Source organism: Hypanus sabinus, chromosome 5 (genome assembly GCF_030144855.1).
Source record: "Hypanus sabinus isolate sHypSab1 chromosome 5, sHypSab1.hap1, whole genome shotgun sequence".
NCBI lineage: Eukaryota > Metazoa > Chordata > Chondrichthyes > Myliobatiformes > Dasyatidae > Hypanus > Hypanus sabinus.
In genome coordinates, this window is record NC_082710.1 from 40,183,667 (window position 1) to 40,211,514 (window position 27,848).

Sequence of the window (27,848 nt, forward strand, 5' to 3'; positions counted from 1 at the left end):
CAAAAAAAGAAATAACCAACTATTTAATCCATTTACATCCAGCAGAAATTAGAATGCTAACAAATGTCAGAATGGTTGATAGTCTCCTTAAATTGCTCCAGCATATCTTTCCTTCTGTGGAACATGTTAAGCTATGAAAGTTGAGACTTTCAGAGGTGTTCACTGAACCTTGAGTTCCAACAGTGCTTGTCAAATAAGACCTGCACACTGATTAGTATCACGAACTGCCAACCCATGCATCCATGTTGAGTTAACCACACATCATTATTGTCACAAATAAAAAGATTTCCCAGTACAATTCATGTCAAAAATTTATATACGTGCAATAGAACTAATTTTCTGAACAAAGACCAAAAGTTATAGGAGCAGAAGTCAGCCACTCATGGGCTAATCTAATTCTTCCAGTCATCCCCACTTCCTTGCCTTTGATGCCCTGGCTAATCAACAACCTATCTATCTCTGCCTTAAAAGCACCCAATGACGTGGCCTCCACAGCCGCTCGTGACAACAAATTCCACAGATTTTCCACCCTCTGACTAAAGTAATTTCTCTGCATCTCTGTTCTAAATGGATGTCCTTAAATCCTGAAGTTGTGCCCTCTTGTCCTAGACTTCCCTACCATGGGAAATAACTTTTCCATATCTAATCTGTTCAGGCCTTCTAACATTCATAATGTTTCAATGAGATTCGCCCTTATTCTCCTGAACTCCAGGGAATACAGCCCAAGAGCTGCCGGGTGTTCCTTATATTGTAACTGTGTGATACATTGTGACTAAAAGTCATGTGTGATGATCCAGTTTTAGCTTCCTTGAAATAAGTTATACATAGAAGATGGATGTGCCGCTGCTGTACGCAAAGAAGTAATCACTTGACTAATAAGTGAGTTACCTGTTAATTCTGGCCCAGTAACATTATTTACACAATAGATTGAACTGGCTACAATAGTTCTCTGGAATAATTTTGGCAGCAGTTTACATTCCACCTCAGGCCAATGTCAAGCATGCTTTAGATGATCTGAGCAATGGGATCAACATGCACAAAACAGTGCACCCTAATGCCTTCACCATCATTTCGGGAGATTTTAACCAGGACAGTCTGAAAAAAATCACTAAGCAGTTACCATCAACAGATCACTTGCAATACCAGAGGAAGCAACACACTCGACCATTGCTACACCACCATCACGAACGCCTACCATGCTCTTCCACGCCCTCACTTTGGGAAGTCTGATCTCCTGTCTGTACTTTCACCCCCTGAATATAGGCAGAGACTGAAGACTGCAGCACCAGTGATGAGGACAAGAAGGTATGGACAAGGGAAGCACAGGAGAGCCGACAGGACTGCTTTGTATCGGTGGACTGGACTGTATTCAGGAATTCATCTTCGAACCTGGATGAGTATACCGACTTCATTAAAACCTGTGTGGATGAGTGTGTGCCTAGAAAGACTTACTGTACATTCCCAAACCAAAAGCCGTGGATGAACCAGGAGGTACGTTGTCTTCTGATGGCTAGATCTCTGGCATTCGTTTGGCAACCCAGGCCAGTACCAGAAAACCAGGTATGATTTGTGGAGAGCTATTTCAAGGGTGAAGAGACAATTTCGAATGAGGTTGGAGGCGACATCAGATGCATGGCAACTCTGGTAAGACATTACTTCCTACAAATCAAAACCCAACAGCATGAATGGCAGCGATGCTTCACCACAAGATGAACTCAACACCTTCTATACACACTTTGAAAGGGAGAACACAACTACAGCTGTGAAGATCCCTGCTGCACCTGATGACCCTGTGATCTCTGTCACAAAGGCCAATGTTAAACTGTCTTTAAAAAGAATGAACCCTCTCAGAGTGGAAGGTCCCAATGCAGTACCTGGTAAGGCTCTGAAAACCTGTGCTAACCAACTAGCGGGATTATTCAAAGACATTTTCAACCCCTCACTGCTACGGGCCAAAGCTCCCATTTGCTTCAAAAAGGCAACAATTATACCAGTGCCTAAGAAGAATAATGTGAGCTGCCTTAATAACTATCACCCGGTAGCACTCACATCGACAGTGATGAAATGTTTTGAGAGGTTAGTCATGACTAGACTGAACTCCTGCCTCAGCAAGGACCTGGACCCATTGCAATTTTGCCACAATAGGTCAATGGCAGACCCAATCTCAATGGCTCTCCATATGGCTTTAGACCACCTAGACAACACAAACACTTACATCAGGATGTTGTTCATCGACTATAGCTCAGCATTTAATACCATCATTCCCACAATCCTGATTGAGAAGTTGCAGAACCTGGGCCTCTGTACCTCCCTCTGCAATTGGATCCTCAACTTTCTAACCAGAAGACCACAATCTGTGTGGATTGGTGATAACATATGCTCCTCGCTGATGAACAACACTTGGGGGGGGGTGCTGAGCCCACTGCTCTACTCTCTATATACACATGACTTGTGGCTAGGCACAACTCAAATACCATCTATAAATTTGCTGACAATACAACCATTGTTGGTAGAACCTCAGGTAGAGACGAGCGGGCGTATAGGAGTGAGATATGCACAACCTGGCACTCAAAATCAGTAAGACGAAAGAGTTGATTGTGGACTTCAGGAAGGGTAAGATGAAGGAACAGATACCAATCCTCACAGAGGGATCAGAAGTGGAGAGAGTGAGCAGCTTCAAGTTCCTGGATGTCAAGATCTCTGAGGATCTAACCTGGTCCCAATATATCAATATAGTTATATAGAAGGCAAGACAATGGTTATACTTTATTAAGACTTTGAAGAGATTCGGCATGTCAACAAATACACTCAAAAACTTCTATAGTTGTACTGTGGAGAGCATTCTGACAGACTGCATCGCTGTCTGGTATGGAAGGGCTACTGCACAGGACCGAAAGAAGCTGCAGAAGGTTACAAATCTGGTCAGCTCCATTTTGGGTATTAGCTTACAAAGTACCCAGGACATCTTTAGGGAGCAGTGTCTCAGAAAGGCAGTGTCCATTATCGAGGATCTCCAGCACCCAGGGCATGCCCTTTTCTCACTGTTACCATCAGGTAGGAGATACAGAAGCCTGAAGGCACACACTCAGTGATTCAGGAACAGCTTCTTCCCCTCTGCCATCTGGTTCCTAAATGGGCATTGAACCCTTGGACACTACCTCACTTTAAAAAAATACAGTATTTCAGTTTTTGCACATTTTTTAATCTATTCGATATATGTAATTGATTTACTTGTTTATTTATTATAATTATTATTATTTTTGTCTTCTTAATTTTTTTCCCCTCTGCTGGATTATTGAACTGTTGCTGCTAAGTTAATGAATTTCATGTCACATGCCATTGATAATAAACCTGATTCTGATTCTGATTTTGGGAAATCTACTATAATTTCTTAATGTACTCTCTTAACAGTCAAGGTTCCTCACAGAAAACATGATTGTATATAATCATCACTTTAATGCACTATAATAGAACCGTAGTCTGCTCATTTAACAGATGAATTAATCCAGTTAAAAGTAACTTGAACTAAAACAGCAATGAGAGAAACCTCATATGATATCTTAAGTATCCATTTATTGGCACCACTAACAATAGAAATAACATGAGGGGCCAAAACTAAAAAAAAGTTGTACTTGATCACTGCAATAAAAACAGAAGACAGTGAAGATAGGCAGCAGACAGAAAAAAAGACAGTGTTAACATTTCAGGAGTCATCGTTCTTCTGGGATTGAAAAAATTAGAATTTTTTTTAATGTAGGAGTGGAGTGACAAAAGGGAGTGACTGTGATAGAATGGAAATTGAGAGAGTGACAAAGATGTGGTGCCAACTGAGAGAGGGTGTTGGTTGCTTGTTGATCACAGCTGATCTGTCTGGAGGAGATGTGATGAAGAAAAGATGAATGAAGATAGAGGATAGATGAGAAGAAATTTGGCAGTGTGACTATAGTTGTTAGCACGGTTGATCGTAGATTCTCTATTTCTAGTACGTTTGCCTTCAAACTCGAGCAGAGCAAGGAAAAGGTTCCTCTTGTCACCACCCTGCACCCCACCAGCTGCCACATTCAACAAATTATTTTTTTTTAGAATTTCTGCCACCTTCGGTAAGATGCCACCAGACAGATTTTACCCACTTTGCCTTCAGCATTCTGAAGGGATTGCTCGCCCTGTGACTCCCTGGGTCACACTTCTGTCTCCACCAACAAACACATGGAAAAACACAAGATAAGCAACAGTGCATTTCACATTGTTCTATTCAGTTATCCAAACTGTACGTCCAGTTGCAAAAGATTGATTCACTTGCACTTCTTCCAGTTTAGTGAACATTGTGGTGTTCTCGACTTTGAAGAAACAAGATTTGGACTGAGTGCTCACTGTGCAGAATATGATCTGTTGCAATTAACAGATTTTCAACATATTCACTCCACTGTCACCAGCACCACATTTGTTACTTTGCATGTCTCTGTATTGACGTTATCATCAGTTTTCTGTTTACTTTCTCCATCACCTCCCCTCACCCTTCACTGCAGCTTGAGTAACTTCAAAGAAAAATGAGTGACTCTAGAAGATAGATATGGATTTAAATTTCTGAGATATGGTGATTTCTAGAAGAATAAGCAGACAGACGAGCAGAAATTATTTTTTTGTGAGTTTAATAGAATTCGTAAATTAAGTGATGGCTCAAGGGAAGACAAAAATTGAAATAGCCCATTTTCAGTTTGCCAGTAAGTGGAGAAAAGGATTAATAATATTAATTTGGTACTGACACAGTGAGCAGGAGAAGCTTGAATCTTCTCCTTCTGATAATAAAAACTAATAATAATGGTTGTCTGCAATCAGCACAATATAAAATTAGGATTTCTCTATTGAAATCATAGAACCACATCAATGGAAGCACTGCAATATTGTTTTTTAAGCCAATGGGAAATATTTGCTGCTGGGGGATATTCCAGAATTATGTCGATATAGCTGATATTAATTCAAGTGAAAACCAGTCTTCAGTTCTTAATGTGGATTGTAAATTGTGAGCAGTATCTTGAAGTTACAAACACTCCTTTACAGTCTTTGTGGAGCTACTAAGAGATATGGTTTACAAAGTTGTGACCATGAAATGTTCTCATATGCATCAGCCCAACATCAAAACAATGGGGTTATGTTAACTGGCTTGCATCAAATCAGGCAACATGGCTAAGTTATTTGCATCTTTACACTATTGAATCACCTGCTGTCACCTTTGATCTAAAGGTATAAAAATGTGATGTACTTTTGGGTTTGTGAGCCTCTAACACAAGTATCTCCACAAGAAAGTCTGTTTGTCATGTTGAATAAAGACTTTCATGTCCACAAATCCAGTGTCTCTCCAGTGACTTTGATCACAGTCACGACATTTGCAGGCTTGTCTAGGATACACTTGTGACCCAGTAATGTGGGCAGCAACTGCAGCAATCTAAGGAGAGTGGGCATTTCTGATCAAGACACCCCTTGATGAGATCTTCTTAGGCCAAAGACCATGGGGTCAGGAAGTATCAAAGAACATGGCCAGGAGAGCTGGAGAGGTCAAAGCAGAGTGGAATGTGTGTGTGTGTGTGTGTGTGTGTGTGTGTATGTTTATTCTTGTTTTGTGCAAGTGACTGCTACCAGACAACAGTGGGTAGCTTGTCAAGCAGGTGCCACCAGATGCCACTGGTTACTGATCTTTTGGGACTCCAGAAGACGCATGTATACTTGTTCAGTAGGCAGCGTGGCTACTGAGAACATTGGGTATGGAGATACCACACAGAGGATGCATGTATATTTATTCGGGAATTGCTTTCGTGTGTCTGACTGTATGTGGGTAAACCTGAGAATCAAAGCCTAAGACAGGCAATAGTGCAAGAATAATTACCTTTCTACATAAAATGGATACAGCAACATCATGAAGAGGGGAGATCTCACAGAGTATACACACAATTAACTTGAGAAGTTGAACAGGGAACGGACAAAGCTGGGTGGGTTAAGACCAGAGGAACATTGGCAGTGGTGGAAAAGCCAGTCAAAGAGGAAGGGAGATAGAGCAGCAGCCATTCTGTCTCATGTGCATTTTCAAGAGGAAACAAAGCATGAGGAATCACGTGATGCATAAATAGCAGAGCAAGTGCAGGAAAGGGATGAATAAGAGAACAGCTAGAGAGTGCACAGGTAATGCAGGATAGATTAAAGGAACAGTTGGAACACTCTGAAAGAAATTGCCATTTTGGAAAATTAGTCCTGTGTATAGTCAATCTTTTGTCATGACATGGAGTGAACTGTTGCCTGTTAACCTGAAACAAGGTTATATTGCTGGTGCCACCTGCACACTGAGTAACTACGGATAGCCACTGATTAGTTTTAGCTATCAGGGAAAGAAGGGATGAAGATAAGAATGTGATTGAAGTGCAATTGGTCTTCAAGGAAGGAGGCAACAAGCATACGAATGACAAAGCCACATTTTAAAGACTGGTTGAAATGAAGAAGACAAATGTGTCCAAGAAGAGGATGTGACTAAATTTCTGCACAGTATTATTTCCATTTTTACTTAGTCTTGTGGATAGCCAATTAAGGATAACAGTGTAGATGTGGGTACATAGGGATATGATAAGTTTTTAATTGGGGAAGGGATCCAAAATGAAGACCAGCTTCACTATCCTACTTAATTGGATCCTCCTTAAAGTTTAGCTTTCCTGGGACAGATTTCTGTCTGAGATCAAGAAGATGGTATGTTAGGGAGTATTCTGAAGTTATGTGAATATAGCAGACCAGGCTGATGCTGTCACTCAGCATGTCAAACATAGTTTCAGATATAGTTGCAAATAACAACTGATCTATTGTACAATAAGGTGGCTGGCTCTCTATCTTCAGAAGACTTTAGAATACTAGTATCAACAGGTGTGCTTGATGATTCAGAGGTGTATCCCACTGTAGATATGTAATTCAAAGGAAGCATTGTCAACCCCAAAATTTTGAAGCAAATAATGTCATTGTAACAATTGTAGCTGTATTGAATCACCTGTTGTTACCTTTGATCTTAAGGGTATAAAGATGTGATGTCATAGATGCTCTCAAACCCAAAGGTACGAGTGTCTCCACAAGAATGTCTGTTGGTCGTGATGAGAAAAAGACTTTCATATCCACAAATCCAGTGTCTCTCTGGTGACTTTGATCACTGTCACAATATTTCGTATTGGCAGAAATCACTGCTATTGACACAGTTTTCACCAGAATGACAATGTTGATGGTGGCAATCAATGGGACAGTGGGACAACAGGACAGTGTTTAAAAAAAAGATCTTCCTTGAGAAGGGGCAATTGAGAACAGCTCATCACTACTCCAGCTGGGATTTCTTTGAATCCTTTTGTTTCTTATTGTCTTCATTCTCCAAAATTTCTATTGGGATTTGTAACCCATTGGGGGCATCAGTGGAGCCAAAAGGAAAATATAAAAAACTGTAAAACATTACAAAAGCTTGTGAAAACCAAGTGTGCACAGAGAAAGAATAGGTAGGTAAATGGACCAGAAATATCCTTGAAATTGCAAACTGAATCTTCATAATAGGCATTTTAAAGGAACCTCTGTACAGATTATGCCATACCAGCTCCAATGCCTATTAACTATCAGAGGGATTTGCTGTCAGCCAACAAGCTTGAATGTCAGACAATTATCTGCAGAATAGAATAAAGTCAACTTGCCTTATGTTAATACAATGAAACTCATGCCTATTTCCCAAGGGAAATTAATACTGCCATTTAAAGTGACACTATTTAACAAATCATTGCTTTCAAGTGTTCTATCTCTTCTGTAAATGTGCATGGTAAAAAAGGAATGAATGAAGGATCCTTTCTTTCTGCACTGAATACTAGTTACAGTTTGCTGGGGCAAGACCTACCTAATGTCTACACCTCTCAGCTTAACTCCTTTATGGGACCCATCCTACATTCTGCATAAACGTCTCTGGCCAGAACAAGCTGACCTGCATCTTATTGTGGACTTCATACACCCGTTCAAGTAAGGACTATACTAGCGACAATTGTGTATCGTTTTGTTTTGCAAATTGAAGTGGCTTCCACCTTTCTTTTTTATTGTAATTTATTTTTTATTGAAGTTCATCATCAAACAAATATTTCCATAAGATGTATTCCAGATATTGTACATATATATCATATATGCCAAAAATCACATATTATTTATCTGAGGTACACACTTACAGAAAAGAAAGGAAAGAACAAGCAAAAGGAGAAAACTATGTACGACATATTCATTGATTTGTGAGAATAAAATCAGGCCTATGAGGTGTTATTCAGATAAACCATTTTTTCCAGTATGAATCAAATTGTTCTAACTTATGATTAACAGATGCTGTTATCTTCTCCATTTTGTAAAAGTCCATTGTAATTTCCATCCATGCATTTAAAGTTGGTCTCTCCTGTGATAACCATTTCCTAGTAAGAGTCTTTTTATCAGCCACCAACAGTATATTCATTAAATATTTATCTCTCTTCAACCATTCTTGAGGTAGATATCCAAAATATATGGTCTTACTCTCCAAGGGTATTTCACATTTAAAGATGTCTTGTAGGGCATTTTGTATCCCCCTCCAATAGTTTTTGATAACAGGGCAGTCCCAAAAAATATGATAATGATTTGCATTTTGATTTCCACAATTTCTCCAGCAAACAGGGAGGTTACTATCATAATGGGATTTCTGAGAGGGTGTAATAAAATATCTTATCAAGCTTTTCCATCCAAATTCCCTCAGTTTCTGTGAATTGGTACACTTCCATTGATATCTCCATATTGTTGTCCATTCTTCCTCAGATATAATTATCCCTCCTTCCTTTTCCCATTTTGTTTTAATGTATGAAGTGAAATGTGTTTTAAGATTTGACAACCCCTTATACATGCTTGAAGTGATTCCACTACCATTATCTGAATTATATGCTTTTCTAAAGCAGCTCTATCAAGCGTGTATTTGCCTTGGTTACATTTTTAAGCATCTTATTAACATATTGTCGCATCTGTAAATACCAATAAAAATCTTATATAATTATATTATTTTATATTAAATTATAATAATAATATCATTTTCAAAATAAGATAACAGCATCTGTTAATCATAAGCTGGAACAATTTGATTCATATTGGGAAAATGGTTTAACTACATAATGCCTCATAGGCCTGATTTTATTCTCACAAATCAATAAATCTGTTGTAAAAAAAGATCACTCCCTACTTGTACTTAGTTCTTTCCTTTCGCTTGTTTTTCTTTCCACTCTTTTCTATAAGCATATACCTCAGATAAATACTTTGTAGAGATTTGTGATATATATGATTATACGATGTAAATGTACAATGTCTGAAATACCTCTTATGGAAATGTTTGTTTGATGAACTTCAATAAAAAAATAAATTACAAAAAAAAAGAAAAGATTAATGTCACATGTACATCTAAACATCAAAATATACAGTGAAATATATCATTTGCATCAATGACCAACACAGTCCGAGAATGAGCTGTGGGCAGCCCACTTCCAGGGTCAACATAGCATGCCCATAACTTACTATCCCATGCGTCTTTGAAATGTGGGAGGAAGCCCACACAGTCAGTAAGAATGTGCAAGCTCCTTCCAAACAAGTGGGTAATGAACCTGGGTCACTGGCCCTGGAAAATGCCACACGAAGTGCTACGCTACCACGCAATCCTATACCGCACGATGTTCCTGGGGTTTTACTTCAGCTATGCCATTGCAACTTGAGTTTCCAAATTTATCGGTGGAACGTGGGTCCATATTATATGGATCCGAAACCAGCACTATTGCAAATTGTGGGACTTCTTCCAAACCAAAAAATAAATTTAACTTTTGAGGTCCAGATTAATGTACCCGGCCCCTCTTGCAACAAGTAATGAAGGTTCAGAATACACTATTATAAACAGCAACAGTGCATTCTTCAAAGTTCTTCAGAGGAGTATTAGTGCTTTCAAACAAAACCTGACACAGAGTCACTTTAAGACATATTAGGACAGAAATGGCCAATGATATAGACTGTACAAGGTGTTTAAAAGACAAAAGAAAAAGATGTTGGGAAACATTGGAGAATGAGTTCAAGAATAAAGGGAAAGACTTGAGAGACAAGAACAAGTGATGGAGGAGAAAGTGAGGACGAGGCCAAGGAATGATTTGAAAATTAGGAGAGAATTTTAAAATTAAGGTATAACTTAAACAGGAGCCACTGTAGCAGAGAGCTGATAGATGGTCTGGGTTGGTACCAATTAGGAATTTTAGCAAATCCCTCTAATATGTAATAAGCTTTGGATTTGATAGGGCATCATCTGCAGAGTGGTTCCTTTAAAGTCCCTATTAAGAAGACTCAGCTTGAAATTCCAAAGATATATTTCTGGCCAAAACTCAAGTTCAAGTTCTAATTCAAGGTCAAGTTCAAGTTTATCGTTATTCACCTGTACACATGTATACTGCCAAATGAAACAACATTCCTCCGGACCAAGGTGCACAACATAGTGCACATAACTCACACACATAACACATACAATAATATTACCATGAGTAAATTAAGAAATGAGTAAATTTACATTGTAAATTGAAAATTGAACAGTATAACACTACTGGTGTCAAAGGGATTGTCGGATGGATGGGAGGAATCCTTGACAATGTTAAGTGCCCTTCACATGTAGTTCTCCTGAGAAATATCTCTGATGGGTGGAAGAGAGACTCCTCTCAGAAGTCCTTGCAATCCTTTGAAGACACTTGAGGTCAGATGCCTTGCAATTCCCATACCAGACAGTGATAGCTGGGCAGGACATTCTCGCTGGTGCTGCTGTAAAAATTGGTTAGAATAGGGTGGATGGGAGCAGGATCCTCACTTGCCTCAATCTTCTAAGAAACTGGAGGTGCTGCTGTGCTTTCTTGACCAAGGAGTTGGTGTTGAGGGATCAGGTGAGATTGTCTATTAAGTGCACTCCCAGGAACTTGGTGCTCCAAACTCTCTCCATGTATGTGGAGTGAGGAGAAGTCAGCCTGCACCTTCCTAAAGTCCACAATCATCTCTTTGGTCCTGTCCACGTTGAGACTCAAGGTGTTGCGCTCACACCATTTTTCCAACCACACTACCTGCTCTCTCTATACCGTCTCTTTGTTTTGGTGATTAGGCCAACCACTGTTATATCGGCGAACTTGATGACTTGATTTGAACTGGATATAGTCGTGCAGTCATGCATCATCACCTTGAACAGCAGCGGGCTGAGCATGCAGCCCTGGGGAGCACTGTGCTCAGTGTGATGGAGCTGGAGATGCTTCTGCTGACATGCACTGACTGTGGCCTTTCTGTCAAGTCCAGGATACAGTTACACAGAAAGGTGCTGAGACCCAATGACTCACACTCGCATTTCATGAGCTTTTGCATCAATGTTTTTCTGCTCTTTATTTTTCCCTTTTGGCTCTACTGGTACCTCCAGTGGGACTTCTGGAGGTTGAAGACAATGAGGAACAAAAGGATTCCAAGGAAGCCCTCCTGAACTAATGATGCCCCCTTCTCCCTATTCAAGGACAGGATCTGCACATCCATTGCTAACTCCATGCTTTACCAGTCTAACTGTGAGTACTATTGAGTTATTCTTTTTTTCTCTGTCACAAGGAATGTTTAATCACATCTATGGTAACAAAATCATTATAAATGATTATGAAATTATATCATTTTCAAAATAAGTGAAGCACTGATTAGGTAGAGATAGTTTGATTTGGCAGGGGACGTGTAAAGTGAAGCATAGACTCAGACAGACCCATTGCGATTAGTCATGTCCCACAGGGATTTGTGTTGGGGCTCTGTGATATTCCTAAATTACTTTGGTGACAGGATCGAAATCCATGCATATAATTCTGTTGGTGTGACAAAAATAGTTCACTTTATAAGCAGCAAAGAAGGCACCATTAGATTACAAAAAATATATTAATGGGTTAAGTGTTGGGCAATACCATTGCGAAATAATTTCATTATTGTTAAACGTCGATCAAATTGTTCTAAATAATGAAAATTCAGAAGCCAAAGAGTCCAAAGAGGCTGGAAAGAAGCGGATGGATAAAGGATCATTACATTTAAAATAATAAGGCTGGGGACAGAAAATATTCACAAAGGTTCATGAATTCCTAATATTTATACTCAGAGCACTCAAACACAAAGAGGTTTGAGTTATTTGAAGTGTAACTGCCAGAAGTTTAAAAAATCTGAAATAAATGATGGATTGCTAAAAATGCTCAAAAGTTCAGGGAGGATCTTTGGGCTGAGAAACAAAGTTAATGAGGAAAATCTGTTAGGATCAACATTGTTGGTAGAAGATGATTTTAATCCAAGTATATACCAAGGAATTCAGAAATTCACTCTTCACTGAAGATTTTATCCAATATTGCAGACATTCAGAAGTGAACTCCCCTACTTTGTTTTGCTAGCTGGACATGCGTGGACCACTATTTGCTGATAAAGTGTGAAAACTGTGGAGTATGACGTGATGTGAGAGAGCAAGAGTGTTAAATATGCAAAGAGGAGGTGTGCCACAATTATACCATTGTCCATGTTGGAATGAATTCTGTAACCATTTCTGAAACTTGCTTTTCCCCCACATTGCAAGACTTCTGCAGCAGATGCAGCCTGTTCTTAAATGATGCAGGCTGGCTTTTGTAATGTTATGAACACCAGGTTCTCTGCTGAGGTGCAGCCACAAAGGGAGTAGTGCTGAATACATACAGTGATCATTTTATTAGCAGGTAGCAAAAGGATGATGGAATCAATAGGTGGGTTATTTCCCTAAACCTGTAAATATTTTCAGAACTAATTCATTTTGCACCACTAAAAGTTTTATTTAATTTTAATTAATATCAGAAACAGTAAAATAAAAAAACTGTGGAAGTGTCTTCCAGCTATGAGGAAGAGAATCTGGGTTTCAGGTGCACTATGAAAACTGCCATCTTGCATGGAAATAAGTCAGCAATGGACTACCACAGAGGGACTTCAGTAACCTGTCCATCTAGTCACAAGAGTCAGTGAATAATGGAGATGTACAGAACAGAAATGGGCCGTTTGGTCCACCATATTCATGTCAGCCTTTTTGCTCACTTATTCAGCTACTTTATGGTGGTCCCCTTCTAAGCCCTCCCTGTTCAAGTGTCTGGCTAAATGTCTCTTATACATAGTGATTGTATCTGTTTCCACCACCTCCCCTGACAGTGCTCCAAGTATCAACTAATCTCTGGGTAAAACTTGCCTCTTGGTTACCCTTTACAACTCCTTAAGCTTATCCCCTCTTGTTTCTGTTATCTCCACCATGGTAAAAAGATTTTGACCATTTGCCATATTTGCCTGTCGTAATCTTATATACTTCTGCCAGCTCACTCCCTAGCCTACTTAGCTCCAGGGTAAACAAGAGCAAATGAACTTACCTCACCCCAAAACTAAAGTTCTCCATTCCTGCCAATATCCCATAGAATTGCTTCTTCATTCTCTCCAGCACAATCACATCCTTCCTATAATGTGGTGACAAGAAATGCACAGAATACTCCACATTTGGCTGAACCAGTGTTTAGTGCCTCACCCTTTTCTCTGAATTTTTCACCCCTATTTGATTTTCTAAAATGTATCACCAAATACCTGTCAGAATTAAATTCCATTTGCCAATGGTTTGTCCGAATTTCCATTTGATCTGTATCCCATCAGAGCTATAGACAACCTTCCTCAGTATTCACCACTTTTCATGTAATCCTCAAATCTACTATCTCCTACATTCATATCCAAATATTTAACACACAGTATATCACAAAAAGGGTTTGAAACACCAATCCCAGTCGCCATTAGTCACGGACTACTAATCAGAAATTAACATTCTTCCACCACTTCTCTCTGCCTCTTATCACCACTAGATCTAATTAACCAACATGTCTTGGATCCCCTGTGCCTTAACCTTCTAGACCCATCTACCATGTGGGGTCTTATCAAATACTTTACTAAAATTCATATAGAAAGTGTCTACCATCCTACCTATATCAATCTCCTTTGATAAAACCTCAAAACAGTTAAGATAAGTTAGTGAGACAGGACTTTCCCCACACTAAGCTCAGCTGACTCCCGCCAATCACTCCCTGACTTTGCAAATTGACATAAATTTTATCCTTTATCAATCAATCAGCACAGAATCAGTGTTAATCCACTTATGCAGCTCCCATGGATCAACTTCATTTCGTTAAATGCTATTGAGAATCATAGATTGGTTAAAGTCTCAAATGTGCATGTGTAGTAGATAGATTTATTGGTTTGCAGATGGCTCTCCATCTGTCTATCAGGAAGAAATATCCCTTATGATCAGAAGCAAGGAGATGTATAATTGCTTGCTCACAGAAACGTTATGGTCTAATGTATGTGAATGCTTTGACATTCTTGCAAGAAGCAATAAAACAGCTTGCCATTAAAAGTAGCATTCTGCCAATGGCTTTTTAATGGCTTTATGGCACTAACTAGTCTAGATGCTGCTGTTTCTGATATTAGTGTTCATTAGTAAAACTGTTCACCCTGTTGAATGACACTCATTTATCAGTTATTTTAGTGAAAGCATTAACCTATTCATCCATTTAAACTGCATACAATCAATTCTAGGCTTTATTCTTAAAAAAATTCTCGCTTTCACAACATTATAGAATAGTGTTCGTCTGGTTACTGCACCTAAAAATCTAGTATGCACTATTGCACAAGGTTCTAAGATAGGAGCGTATCCATAATATCTGTCTCCTGGTGTCATTATCATCATTATGTGCTGTGTCGTATGACATTGGCGATCATGGTCTATTTAACCGTGATTGTTCTTGGCAAATTTTTTTCAGAAGTGGTTTTCCATTGCCTTCTTCTTGGCAGTATCTTTACAAGATGGATAACCCCAGCCATTATCAATACTCTTCAGAGCTTGTCTGCCTGGCATCAGTAGTCAAATAACCAGGACTTGTGATATGTGCCAACTGCTCACATGACCATCCACCACCTGCTGCCAGGGCTTCAGGTGATTGAGGCTAAGCAGATGCTGTATCATGCCCAACTGTGACCTGCAGGCTAGCAAAGGGAAGGAGCTCTTTAATAAAGACGTACCTCCACCCTGCCACCTAACTCAGTAAGTTGCATTCTACTCCTGGTGCAGATTGTAACTTTTTGATCAAATCTAGCTACAGCAATCATTTTCTAAGTCTGGCACAAAAAAAAACTTCAAGTGACGTAGTTTAACCTGAGTCTCAACATGGACAAGACAAAAGAGTTGACGGTGGACTTCAGAAAGGTGCAGGTTGACCACTCTCTGTTACATGTGCTTGGCTCTGCCGTGGAGAGAGTGAACAGCATGAAGTTCCTTGCTGTGCACATACCAAACAATCTAACACCTTCTCATTCGTCAAGAAGGCGCAGCAGCATCTAGACTTTATGAGAAGACTGCGGTGTGCAAGGCTCAATGCCCCTATTCTAACAATTTTCCACAGGAGCACCATCGTGAGGGTCCAGTCTGGCTACATCACTGTGAAGTACAGAAGATGCAAATCCTCAGACCACAAGACCCTACAGAGGAGAGCAAAAACCACTGACCATCACCAGATCCTACCTTTCCCCTTTTCCCCTATCTGTTGCATTTACCAGAAGCATTGTAGATAAAGGGCCAAAAGCATTGTTGAGGACCCCAACCGCCCATCCCACAATCTCTTTGATCCTCTACCATGAGGACAGAGGTACAGGAGCATCAGGACTTGGACTGCCAAACTGGGTAACAGTTTGTTCCCACAAACTGTGAGACTAATGTCCCCACTGAGGTCTCGTTGCTAGGAATTTACTGTATTATTTACTATTTACTATTTACCTCTGCTGTGCACTACATGCATTTTTTAATTATATTGTAATAACCTTTTTATGGTAGTATTTGTTCTGTGTGCCATATTTTGTAGGTGTAATGTGGAGAGTTGTTCCGTTTGCTTGTATATACAATCTGATGACAATAAGCTTGAACTTTTTAATTTGTTGAATTCAGAATCTACATGATTCTAATTGCTGTAAAGTAGCCATAAAGAAGTACCAAACAATGGCTTATACTTGACCAATAGTCATACCCAACTCGACATTTGACCTTAGAATTTAGTTAACACATCAGGATGTCAAAAAGCCTTTTAGGGCAGGAGTAATTGAATTGATTTTTTTGTTCATGATGTTAAGTGAGAATCTCTACCCTTTGGACACAAAAATACATATTACACTATTAATAAGAATTGAATATGTACTGATTTACTATGGAGCCCAGTAAATTCTTTAATTATCTTTTAAACGTATTAATACAAATATATTCCAGTCATTGCTAATTTTTACAGGAGCTTCATTCAAGATTTCACTGGCAGCAAGAGCAACAGGGAAGAACAATAAGGCAACGTTAGGTCTTTGCTGAATCTGGCACATAATGGGTGAGGTGAAACTCTTCACTCTACTCATGGCATATGGAGCCAATTATTAAAAATAATTTCTGATTTTTCAATCAATACATTTAGTTTGGAAGAAAACATTTTAGAAAGTATAATTATTTCACTAATTCAACTACTCACTTAGCTTGGTTCCCAATTTCCACACTTTATGTATATAAGCTCAAGTAAAACTGTTTTGTTTATCTTATTCTTTAACATCCAGCCTTCCTATTATTCCTGCCACCTCTAATCTACATTGGCTTTCACTTACCCAGCAACTCAAAATTAAAATTTTATCCAACAATTGGATTTCTTTATATCTTTTCCATATGCATTCCCATTGGTAAGGTGGGATCTTACTTCCGGTAAGATGGTGGCACTGTCAAACACAAAGGCCTCTTGGGGATCTACCAAGGGGGCATTTTTCTTTTTAAAATGTGTTTTTTATGATCTTAAGACTGTACTGGGTTCCAAGAACAGTGGGTCTACTGCATCAGCGATCTGCTCGTTGTTCGGAGCCGCTGGCCAGGGTGTCGAAGGAGCCAGCAGACAAGTCTGAGAAGGAGAAGCTGGCGGTCGGGCCGGATTGGGGTCAGTGGGGCTGACCTGTGTGCTGCCTGCTACTCGAAGGCATCAGAGTTGGTGCGCGAAAGCAGCTCACTGTGTAAGTGACTGTCTTGGATGTGTATCATGCGATCACAAGACCCTGTTGGACATTGACAATGTGAGATGTTGCAGGCCTGTTTCCCTTGTTGGATGCTGAGACGTGCAACAAGCAGCAGCACGGCCTCGGTTGTAGCAAGGACTAGGCTTCAAGCTGTGGGCTTACCTGCTGCTGCAATCCAGGTGAGAAGACATCGGAGACAGTGTAGCATGCTGTCCATGCATGGTTGAAAGATAGCCTCTCCCATCAGTGTTGCCCTCCAGTGTTCAATTGGAGGAATCACAGGCTGAATGGCCGAGAACTATACCATCAATTTGCATGTTGCTCAGGGTCTTGGACTATACATGTGTTTCCTTGTGTAACAATGTGAGTTTTTTTTGTTTGTCTCTCTATTTTGAATACATGTTATGCATCTTGGCCCCACAGGAATGCTGTCTTGTTCGTCTGCATCCATGTATGGTTTGAATGATAATTAACTTTGGTTGGTCTGATTTGGTACCTGCTCCATTAGCCATTCAAAGTCAATTGCCATTTGCCAACTTTGCTTGACTATCTAGCTGTCAACACCCTTAAAACTCAGCTCTTTGAAACTTCTTTCAAGTCTAAAAAAATATTGCTGCAAAGCAATATGGATATTTTTCTTCATTCAATGTGGTTCGTTTTCTTTGTTGAAAATACTACATGCAATTTGTTGCGATTGAAGTAATACATTTGCCAATATGTTTCATATGCATCCTAATATTTACTGCAATACAACATTTATCCTTTCAAAATCCACCCTTAAAGATAGAACATATTATTCAGTTTACAACCATGGCCTCACATGTACACAATCTCCTGAGTAGCAGAATAAAAATTGATCTATAATCCGATTGCTTTTGAATTCTTTTTATTACGCCACCAGTCTGGACCACTCTGTTTGTTTTCTACACATGTACTTTATCCACATTACACTGTCTCATATGAACAGCTCCTCCCACATTTCTTCTGAGGTTGCTAGTTTACCGCTAAATTTGTGATCTGAGAGATCTCAGGATTAACCTTCTGAGTTGCCCTCCTAACTTTGCTAGTTCCTCTCCAACAATGCCAAGGTGAAAATTCAAACAAGTAAATGCCTTGGCAGAACAGAAACTTAGGTTTGTTGCAAATAACTAATTATATTGAAGTCATTATATTGAACTGTAATGACTATTGTTATAACCCACAATTGTTGGGGTGTTTTCATTCAAATACAGCTCCAAATATTCCTACTTGGCACCAATACTGTTTCAAAAGTTTTAATCTGCTCTCTATGCAGTAATTATGTCTTCAAATAGGAATTGATATTTTTTAAACTTATTTTTAACATACACGAAAGGAAGTAACTTGCGTGTCATATCTTGAATGTGTTGTGAACAGTCATTGCGTAAGTGCTGTGCCTCTGGAAGAATCATATGATAAGATCATCTGCTTGCTATTGTGATAATTTTTAATGTGGAAAGTTCCAGAGAATGTCTGATTCTAACCAGAAAGCCACAGTAAAAAAGGTTTCCCTAATACAAAATTTATTTTCTTATTTAATAATATATTCTTGTTGTTAACTAAAAATACTGACTGTTTTTCAGTGTGCAAGAGAAAGAAAATCACATAAAGTGATCACTGCTGCAAACATCAAATTTGGACAAAGAATGTTAAATGCTGTGACTGATCATCCCCAGTTTAGATAACACTTGGATCTTCAGCAAGGAGCAACAGTTCAATTGAGAGAGTACACTGTGGAACAACTAAAGCTATCCCAGTCACTGGATTTACTGGACAAGTATTTGTACAAAAACTACACAGTGTGGAAGAAGAAATTCAGACTCTATTTTGAAGTGACAGTGACAATGGATCCCAAGAAATGGAGTTTGCAGAATGCCTACAAAATGGCTTGTAAGAGCAATTTGTGGTTGAGTCCACTAGGGGAAAGGCAATTCTGGATTGGGATTGATGCAATGAATCACACTTGATTAGGGGGTTTAAGGTAAATGAATCCTTAGGAGACAGTGATAATGTTATGTTAGAATTCACCCTGCAGATTGAGAGGGAGATGATAAAGTCAGATGTATCTGAATCAGAGTGGAGTAAAGCGTATTACCGAGGCATGAGAGAGAAGCTGGCCAAAGTTGATTGGGAAGGGGATACTAGCAGGGATGAAAGCAGAAGTTTCCAGCAGCAATTTGGATGATGCAAGATAGATACCGAAGATGAAGAAGCATTCCTAAAGGGAGGATGAATCAACTGTGGTTGATAAGGGAAGTCAAAGATAGCATAAAAGGAAAAGAGATGACATATAAAATAACAAAAAAATACTGGGAAGTTAGAGGATTGGAAAGCTTTCAAAAACCCACAGAAGGAACTAAAAAGCCAAAATTAGAGAAAGTATGAAATATGAAGGTAAGCTAGTCAATAAAATAAAAAGAGATACCAAAAGATATTCAGACATATAAAAAAAAGAGAACTGAGAGCAGCTGTTGGATAGGTGGAAAATGATCCTAGAGAGGTAGTAATGGGGGACAATGAAATGGCAGACAAACATAATAAGTAATTTGCATCATTCTTCACTGTAGAAGACACTAACAGTATGCCACAAATTCAAAAGTGTCAGGGGGCTTATAGTGAGTATAGCTGCTATTACTAAGGAGAAGGTTTTTGGGAAGCTGGAAGGTCTGGAGGTAGATAAATCATCTGGATGGATGGACTGCACACCAGGGTTCTGAAAGAGCTAGCTGAAGAGATTGTGGAGGAATTAGTAATGATCTTTCAAGAATCACTAGACTCTGGAATGGTTTTGTGAGACTGGAAAATTGCAAATGTCAAACCATTCTTTAAGAAGGGAGAGAATCAGAAGAAAGGAACTATAGGACAGTTAGCTTAACCTCAGTGAATCTGGAGTCTGGAGTCCGGAGTCCATTATTAAGGGCGAGGCTTCAGGGTACTTGGATAAAATAGGCCAAAGTCAGCATGATTTCCTTAAGGGAAAATTGTACCTGAGATACCTGTTGGAATTCTTCGAGGAAATAACAGGCAGGATAGACAAAGAAGAGCCATACGATGTTGGTTACCTGGATTTTCAGATGGCTTGAGACAAGTTGCCACACATGAAGCTGCTAACAAGATATGTGTTATGTTTTGTAATTACAAAATATTAAACTAAGTGGAAGGAAAAGACAGAGCCGGGAATAACATCTTAGTTTTGTTTTTACTTTAAGTGAAGTGTGCACTTATTACATGGTAATGTCATGATGTACGCAACTGATGTATTTTTATATATAGGCCAGAATGAATTATTTAATTGAACAAGTATTCAGGGGGCCTGCGAAAGGACTTAGACTGATTGGAAGAATGGGCAAAGAAGGACAGGTGGAATATAGTAAAGGGGAATGTATGGTTATGTACATTGATAGAAAGAATAAAGGCATAATCTATTTTCTGAATGGGGAGGAAATTCAAAGGTGCAAAGGTGCAAAGGGCCTTGGAAGTTCTTGTGCCAGGATTTCCAGAAGATTAACTTGCAGGCTGAGTTGGTGGTAAGGAACGGAAAGACAATGTTAGTTTTCAAAAGGATGAGAATGTAAGAGTATGGGTGTGATACTGAGGCTTTATAAAGCATTGGTCAGGCTGCACTCAGTATTGTGAGAAGTCTGGGGCCCATTATCTAAGAAAAGATGTGCTGGCATTGGAGAGGGACCAGAGGATGTTCAGGAGAGTGATTCTGGGAATGAAAGAGTTAACATCTGAGGAGTGTGGGTCTGTACTCACTGGAGTTTTGAAAAATGAGGGAGCGGGATCTCATTGAATATTGAAAGGCCTAGTTAGAGTGGATGTGGAGAGTATGTTTAGTACCAGAGTATACACCCTCAGAATAGAGGGAAGTCTATTTAGAACAGAGATGAGGAGGAATTTTTTTAGCCAGAGAGTAGTGAGTCTGTTGAATTCATTGACACAGATGGCTGTGGAGGTCAAATCATATTAAAGTGGAGGTTGATAAGTTCTTGATTAGTCAGGGTGTCAAAGGTTACAGGGAGAAGGCAGGAGAATGGTATTTCAAGGGATAATAAATTAACTATGTTGGAATGGCAAAAAAGACTCAAAATAGGCCAAATGACTTAAATTCTGCTCCTAGGTCCTATGCTTTTACGATACAGACAAGAGCAGACACATTGCTCACAGGGGTGAGAACTTTGTAAATTCCACAAAGCCCTCAAATGAAGCAATCAAACTCAGGCTACGTTCATACTATACCGGATAATTTTGAAAACGCCCGTTTTGCGTAAAAACGATAGGCATCCACACCAAGCGTTTTTGAAAATGCCTCTGTCCACATTAAAATGGGTATTTGGGTGAATCTCCTCCTGTCGGTTGCCTCCATACGCTCCAGTATTTGTTTTTTTTTTACTTTAAGTTCTCCTGTGCGAGAGCCAACAGCTGCCTGTCGCTTTAAGTTTTTCTAGTCTGTAACTACACAAACGCGCACTTTTACGGCGAGATTCAACACCAAACCTGTCGCTTGTTTTCGGTAATGTGTCCTGTGCATGCCCAGTAGGAGGAGATTTGCCGAAATCTCTGTTTCAATGTGGATAGAGATATTTTCAAAAACGCATAATGTGGATGCCTATCGTTTTTATGCAAAACCAGCATTTTCAAAATTATCCGGTCTAGTGTGGATGTAGCCTGAGACAGCCATTAAAAGACAGGCACACACTGCAAAAGAGGTGTTAAAGACAGGCCATTACTAACAATTGGAGACACTTTGACCATAAAACCCACCAAACTGAAAGAAGGCAGCAGTGAGTATTGTCTCATATGTCAAGCATTGTTTATGCCTGGAACACTCAGGAGAACATGAGTGCTTCAGTGGTGAAAAGCTGCCCAGACACAGCACACTTTATTTAATAAACAACACTATTAGTTTGAAGCACTTATGATTTTCCAGTACATCACGGTGATTGATTGTTGATTGCTGCAGCTTACAGCAAAGATACAACTGTGCTGCTAATCAGGAAGAACCTTAAATAATGATCCTGAATCATCTCATAAGCCTTTAATAGATACTGAAGCACCAAAAATAATGTTCATTGAATGAATCTAACTGCAGAATTCTGAAGAAATTATAGTGTTAATGGAGAGAGTGGGTGGAGAAAGGCCTACTTCAGTGTGAAAGCTCTTCAGATTGCTGAAATTAGGGAGGCAATTATAGCTAAAGTCAACAAGCCGCTATCAACAACCACACTGGGAAAGGTTAGCAGGCAAGTGTATCTGGATTCCAAAGAAACCCTCATCCACAACAAGAATTTCTGTCAATTATATTATGCATAAAGCTAAAAATTTCATTCTTATGTATGAGCACCTATTATTTTGGATTTATAGAAATGCCATTTCAAGTGAATGCAGATGGCAGCCATGATTGCCCGAATATTTTCATGTAAGAGCATTGTTAACCTGAACCTAACCACATTTTTTTTCCAATCACAGAAAGAACATATACTTACTTATAATAATTACAACAGGCTTTAAAGCTACCTAGAAAAAAATCACTTCAAATTGTCACATAAATAATACTGAATGTATTAAGGAGTTTACAATTTCCTTTCTATTCCTGACAATTTTTCCAATATTGAAAATGTTCCTGACAATGGGAATGTTGAGGTTGCAGCAGTCAATTTGGCCTGTTAGAGACAGCAGCTGTAGAGTCAAACTATTGTGGCTGTTGCCTCAGTTAAGGACAACTATTAAACTATAAGTGCTCACCACAGCAAGCAAATGAGCAGGAAAACATTCAGATTCCTTCTCCTCCAGCCCTTTGCCTCTTCCAATTATCACCTCCCCTCCCACCAACTTACTTCATTCTCCACAACCACCCCCCCCCCCACTCCCAGCCACCTGGTTTCACCTATCACCTTCTATCTTGCCCTCCTTCCCCTCCTCCTTTCTCTCACCTTCATACTTCTTCTCCAGTCCTAATGAACAGTCTTAGGCCAAGACAGAGATTGTTGATTTATTTCCATGGATGCTGCCTGAGCTGCTGAGTTCCTCCAGCGTTCTTATGTGTGTTGCTCTGGAAAACACTAACTTCTGAGATAAGATTTGATCTTGGATGGGAGGATCAGCTAATTGCAAATGCCTTCACAAAGATTCCAGTGGGAGTGGTCCTGCTATTTCTGGATGGTGAGAGGTTGGGGGGAAGGTGGGGAACCTCCTGTGAAGGGGGAGGGAAAATGCAAAATCCTAGATAATCGATTGGTCCTCCATTCTACATCTCTTGTAAAATGGTAAGGAGATTGCAAGCAATGTAGTGAGAGACAATAAAGTTGAATATCAAACTTACAGCAATCGCGCAAAAATAAATCACAAATTATTTAAGGTGATTTATGATAAGCCTAATCAATGGTTCTTTTGATATCTCTAATTAATTCACTCTACATTTTTTGCAAAATGGGTAAGGAGTACAAGGATCATTGTCCACTTGAAAGTAGCATTTAAACCTCAACAGTCCACAACCATCACTGAAATATATGTATGTTCATTAATAGGTTTTGGTTGTTCCTCTTTCCACAATTGTTAACTCACAGCTACGAGGCAGATAGCAGTCAGTAATTATCTGCATTGCACCTTTCTAAATACTTGAAAATTGTTCTTTACTGAAGAGAATATCCATCATAGGCGCAATTAAAGGTAGATGCAGGTATAAAAACAGAAAACGCTTAAAATGTCTAGACGGTGAGGCAGCATCTGTCAAGTCAGAAACAAGGTTAACACTTCAGATTGATTCAATTCTGCTTCTCATTTCATAGTAGCTGTTTGACCTGCCGATCGGTTCCAGCATTTTTTGTCCCTATTTACAGTTTCAACAATTATTTTTGGTTTGCTTCTCAAGGACTGCGGCATGCAGGGCATCAAACCTTTCTATTTCATGTATGGCACTTGCAATCTTTAGACCCTTGCAGATATAATGAATCTCCTGCTTTATTGAAATCATCCCAACATTTGCTTTATCATAGTTCTCAATCAAATGAAAAACGTCTTCCTCTACTAACAAGTCTCCCAGATGAAGAGAACTGGTGCCACCAAATTCACACTAAAGGGGTCTGTTCATGGTGCTCACATCAGAGCACCTGATGCATGGTCATTTTCTATCAATGGTTTTTTAAAGTACAAAATTGAAAGAGCCTCAGATCCCTACTACTCTGCAGGCTGAAAACTCACGCTAGAAGAATTCAGCACTGGTGCTTTGGCTCTTGCAGCAAGAGCTTATTTTAGAGATTCAGTGTGGTTACACCTGGATGACGTGGTAGTGTAACAGTTGGACTGGCGCTATTACAGCGCCAGTGATTCAGGTTCAACTCTGCCGCCATCCGTAAGGAGTTTTGTACATTCTTCCCCCTGATCACGTGGATCTCCTCTGGGTGCTCTGGTTTCCTCCACATCGCAATGACATACTGACTAGTAGGCTAATTGGTCACATGGTGCTAATTGGGTGACATGGGATCATTGGGCCAGAAGGACCTATTATCATGCTGTATTTCTTTCTTTTTTTTTTGTAATTTATTTTTTATTGAAGTTCATCATCAAACAACCATTTCCATAAGATGTATTTCAGGTACTATACATATATATCATATAGTCATATTTGCCACAAATCTCCACTTAATATTTACTTCTAAATAAAAATAAAACTTTTCCCAGTTACAACTTGTTGTTCATGGGCATGCAGCTCCTGTGGGTATAAATCATCAGCGGGGCTGTTCAGTCCTCACAGTACAGATCATAAGCTTCCTCAACATATCAGGTCACCAGAATCTCAGGAGGTTTGGAGTGTTATGTCAAGTGATGCCAACTGGAACAAGATCGGCCATTAAATGGATGTCAAACAGTCTGCTGAAGCAACTCAGGGGACCAGGCAGTATTGAGAGACGAAGGGATTTGTAGATATTTCAGGGCAAACCCTACATCAGGACAGAGTCTCGAACTGAGATGCCGACAGTTCCTTTCCTATTATGTTCATCCAGCAGATTCCAGCTTCTGAAGTCTCTTCTGTCTCTGCTAAGTGAATGTGTGAGCCATTCTTTAAAGCTTATGTCACGAGTGACCTCCGCATATTCACCAATAGATCCTTCCTGGGCTCAGTGGAGGTTCTTGTTGTTGGCAATTGTCAAGAACATATAACAGTGAACTGAAATGTTTCCCATGACTGCAAGTCATCAGAAACAGCACATATATATAAATTGGGAGCATGAGTCAATCTCTCAGCCTCTCAAGCCTGCTCTGCCACTTTGTAAGGTCATGGTGGATCGCATTGTAATCTCAATCCTTTATCTCACCCACTCCTGGTAATTTTTCACCTCTCTGATGAAGTACCTATTTGCCTCTACTTTAAAATATTCGAAGTCCCTGTTTCCCCTCATCCTTCAGAATGTTAGTTCCAAAGTCTTGTTCATGATTTAAGGTTGTTTATTGTCATTCTTCAGTAAACATGTGTAAAGGAGAATGAAACGATTCATTTTGGATCCCATGCAGTATAAAAAACACAACAAATATAAAAGTAATCCCATAAATCACAATGTACGATTAACTGTTTGAGTGTAGCCATATATACTGTACCTAGGCAGATTATATGTATGTACAGTGACACTAGGTGCACGAGTAACTGAACATAAGGTGACTAACAGAAAATTATAAAGTGACAAAGTGACTCCTGGGAAGTGGAACTCTTCTAGGTAGCAGCAGGGCATACAAAAACACAATTCCATCCCCAGCAATCTTCAGCTGGTGTTAACCACAAATTATATTCCTGCAAGTGTGCGCAAGATTCCCAGGCATTTGTAATAAAATTTCCACCCTGAAGAAAGCCATCCTCTTTGATCAAACTAAATTAGAGTAGATTTACCAGCAGGATGTTTGGGAGCAGGCATTACCAATGAAGCCTTTGCATAACATTGTTCAGTTGTGAAGAGTGTGTCACCAGGAAGAACAATCTGTGAATTGACAGGCCTCTACCAACAGGGACTAGATAGAAGGACTTTTACAAGAAGGGATAGGAAATGCACTGCCATCAACTTCCATTGCTGCCAGAGATGCACTTATTATTGTGATATTCACTTGTTTTAACAATAGTCCCATACGCAAAAGCATCACTTGGCACCTTTTCACCTCCATTGCCATTAAATGCAAAGCTGCCCAGAAGTCACACTGACATAAGTCCGCACTTCTATCTCCTTTTCACTTCAATCATTTCTCTAGTGACTTCTGCAGTTTCTGCAGTCCAAGTCTTCACCTCATTGCCCCTCACTATTGCTTTAGTATAATTGCTAGATTTCTGGTGGCCTAGGGAAGCAGAACTCAGGGCCTACTTGCTCCAAGCAAGAGATCATTTCTGTCTTCAGTTTGTTTAGGAATCAGGCTACTCTAGGTCATCTTGGACCACTTTGCCATTAAAACTGAGTCCTTGCTTTGTTAAGCCCATGTGACTGCTGGTGTGCAACCAGAACCACAAACTAGAAATACCATGCAATCAACTTCCACTCTTCAATAGCTTATTTGGGACTTGGATATAATGGTAATACTTAATACTGCTCTTCAATTTTGGTATTGATATTGTTGTTCTCAGTGAAACGCAGCTAGCAGGAGATTGGCTCTTCCAAGGATAAAGTGGTTGATGCATCTTTGGAAGGTGCAACCCAGAACTGGAGCCCCAATCTTCATGGATTGGCTTCCCCTGAGCAATGAGTTAGTCTGGCACCATTTAACTTCCCATGGGTTGTGGCTGTATCTTGGGCCTCTAGGTCAGTCCAATATGCAACTGGCTCTTAAGACTCCACAATTTCAGTTGACCAGTTTGCATCAGAACCAATCAGCTTTGATAAAAGTTCATCAACCCACCATGTTAGCTCGGTCACTCCCTCCACAAATCCTGACTGAGTGGCTGGGTAGTTCCAGGATTTTCATATTTTATTTCTGATTTCAACCATTTCAAGCTATTTCAGTTTGTTATTTTCTTGTTTCTCAGAATAATTATGCTTGTGTTGAATGTGTTCACTGCATAAATAAGATTTTATTTGAGAGTACTGCACTGATATTCAAAGGAGATCTGGCATTCTGGGTCTGTATGCATTGAAGTTAAATAAAGAAATCCCATTTAAAATGGCTAAGATTTATTTATTCAGCATTATGAGGTACTTAGTGACCACCTCCTTCATTTTCAAGCTGAAGAAGGTTAAACATAACTCAGTTTAGATTTTGTATTTGTAGAATCATAAAATACTAACAGCACAGATGATGCCACTCAGCCTGTGCCAGCTCCTTGAATCATCTATCCAATTAGTCCTGTTCCCTTGCCTTTTTAATATTTGTTTCTCAAATATTTATCCTCTTTCCACTTCAAAGCTATTGTGGATCCTGCTCTCCATCCCACATCTCAATAACCCTCTGCATAATATACTTATCCAAGTCTCATTCAGCTGGTAATGATCTGAAATTTATGGGCCTAGAAATTCTATTGTAACTGCAACAAATAATATGTATTACACAATGTATAATATATATTTTCCAGAAACCTGATCACTGAGTGTGATTGTGTAAACTGTAGGGTTTTCCATGTGCTACAATGCGCATTTGCATGCAAACTTCCGGTCTTTTCTGGATGTCAGTCACCATTCACCATATGATTGACAGCAACAGCATGA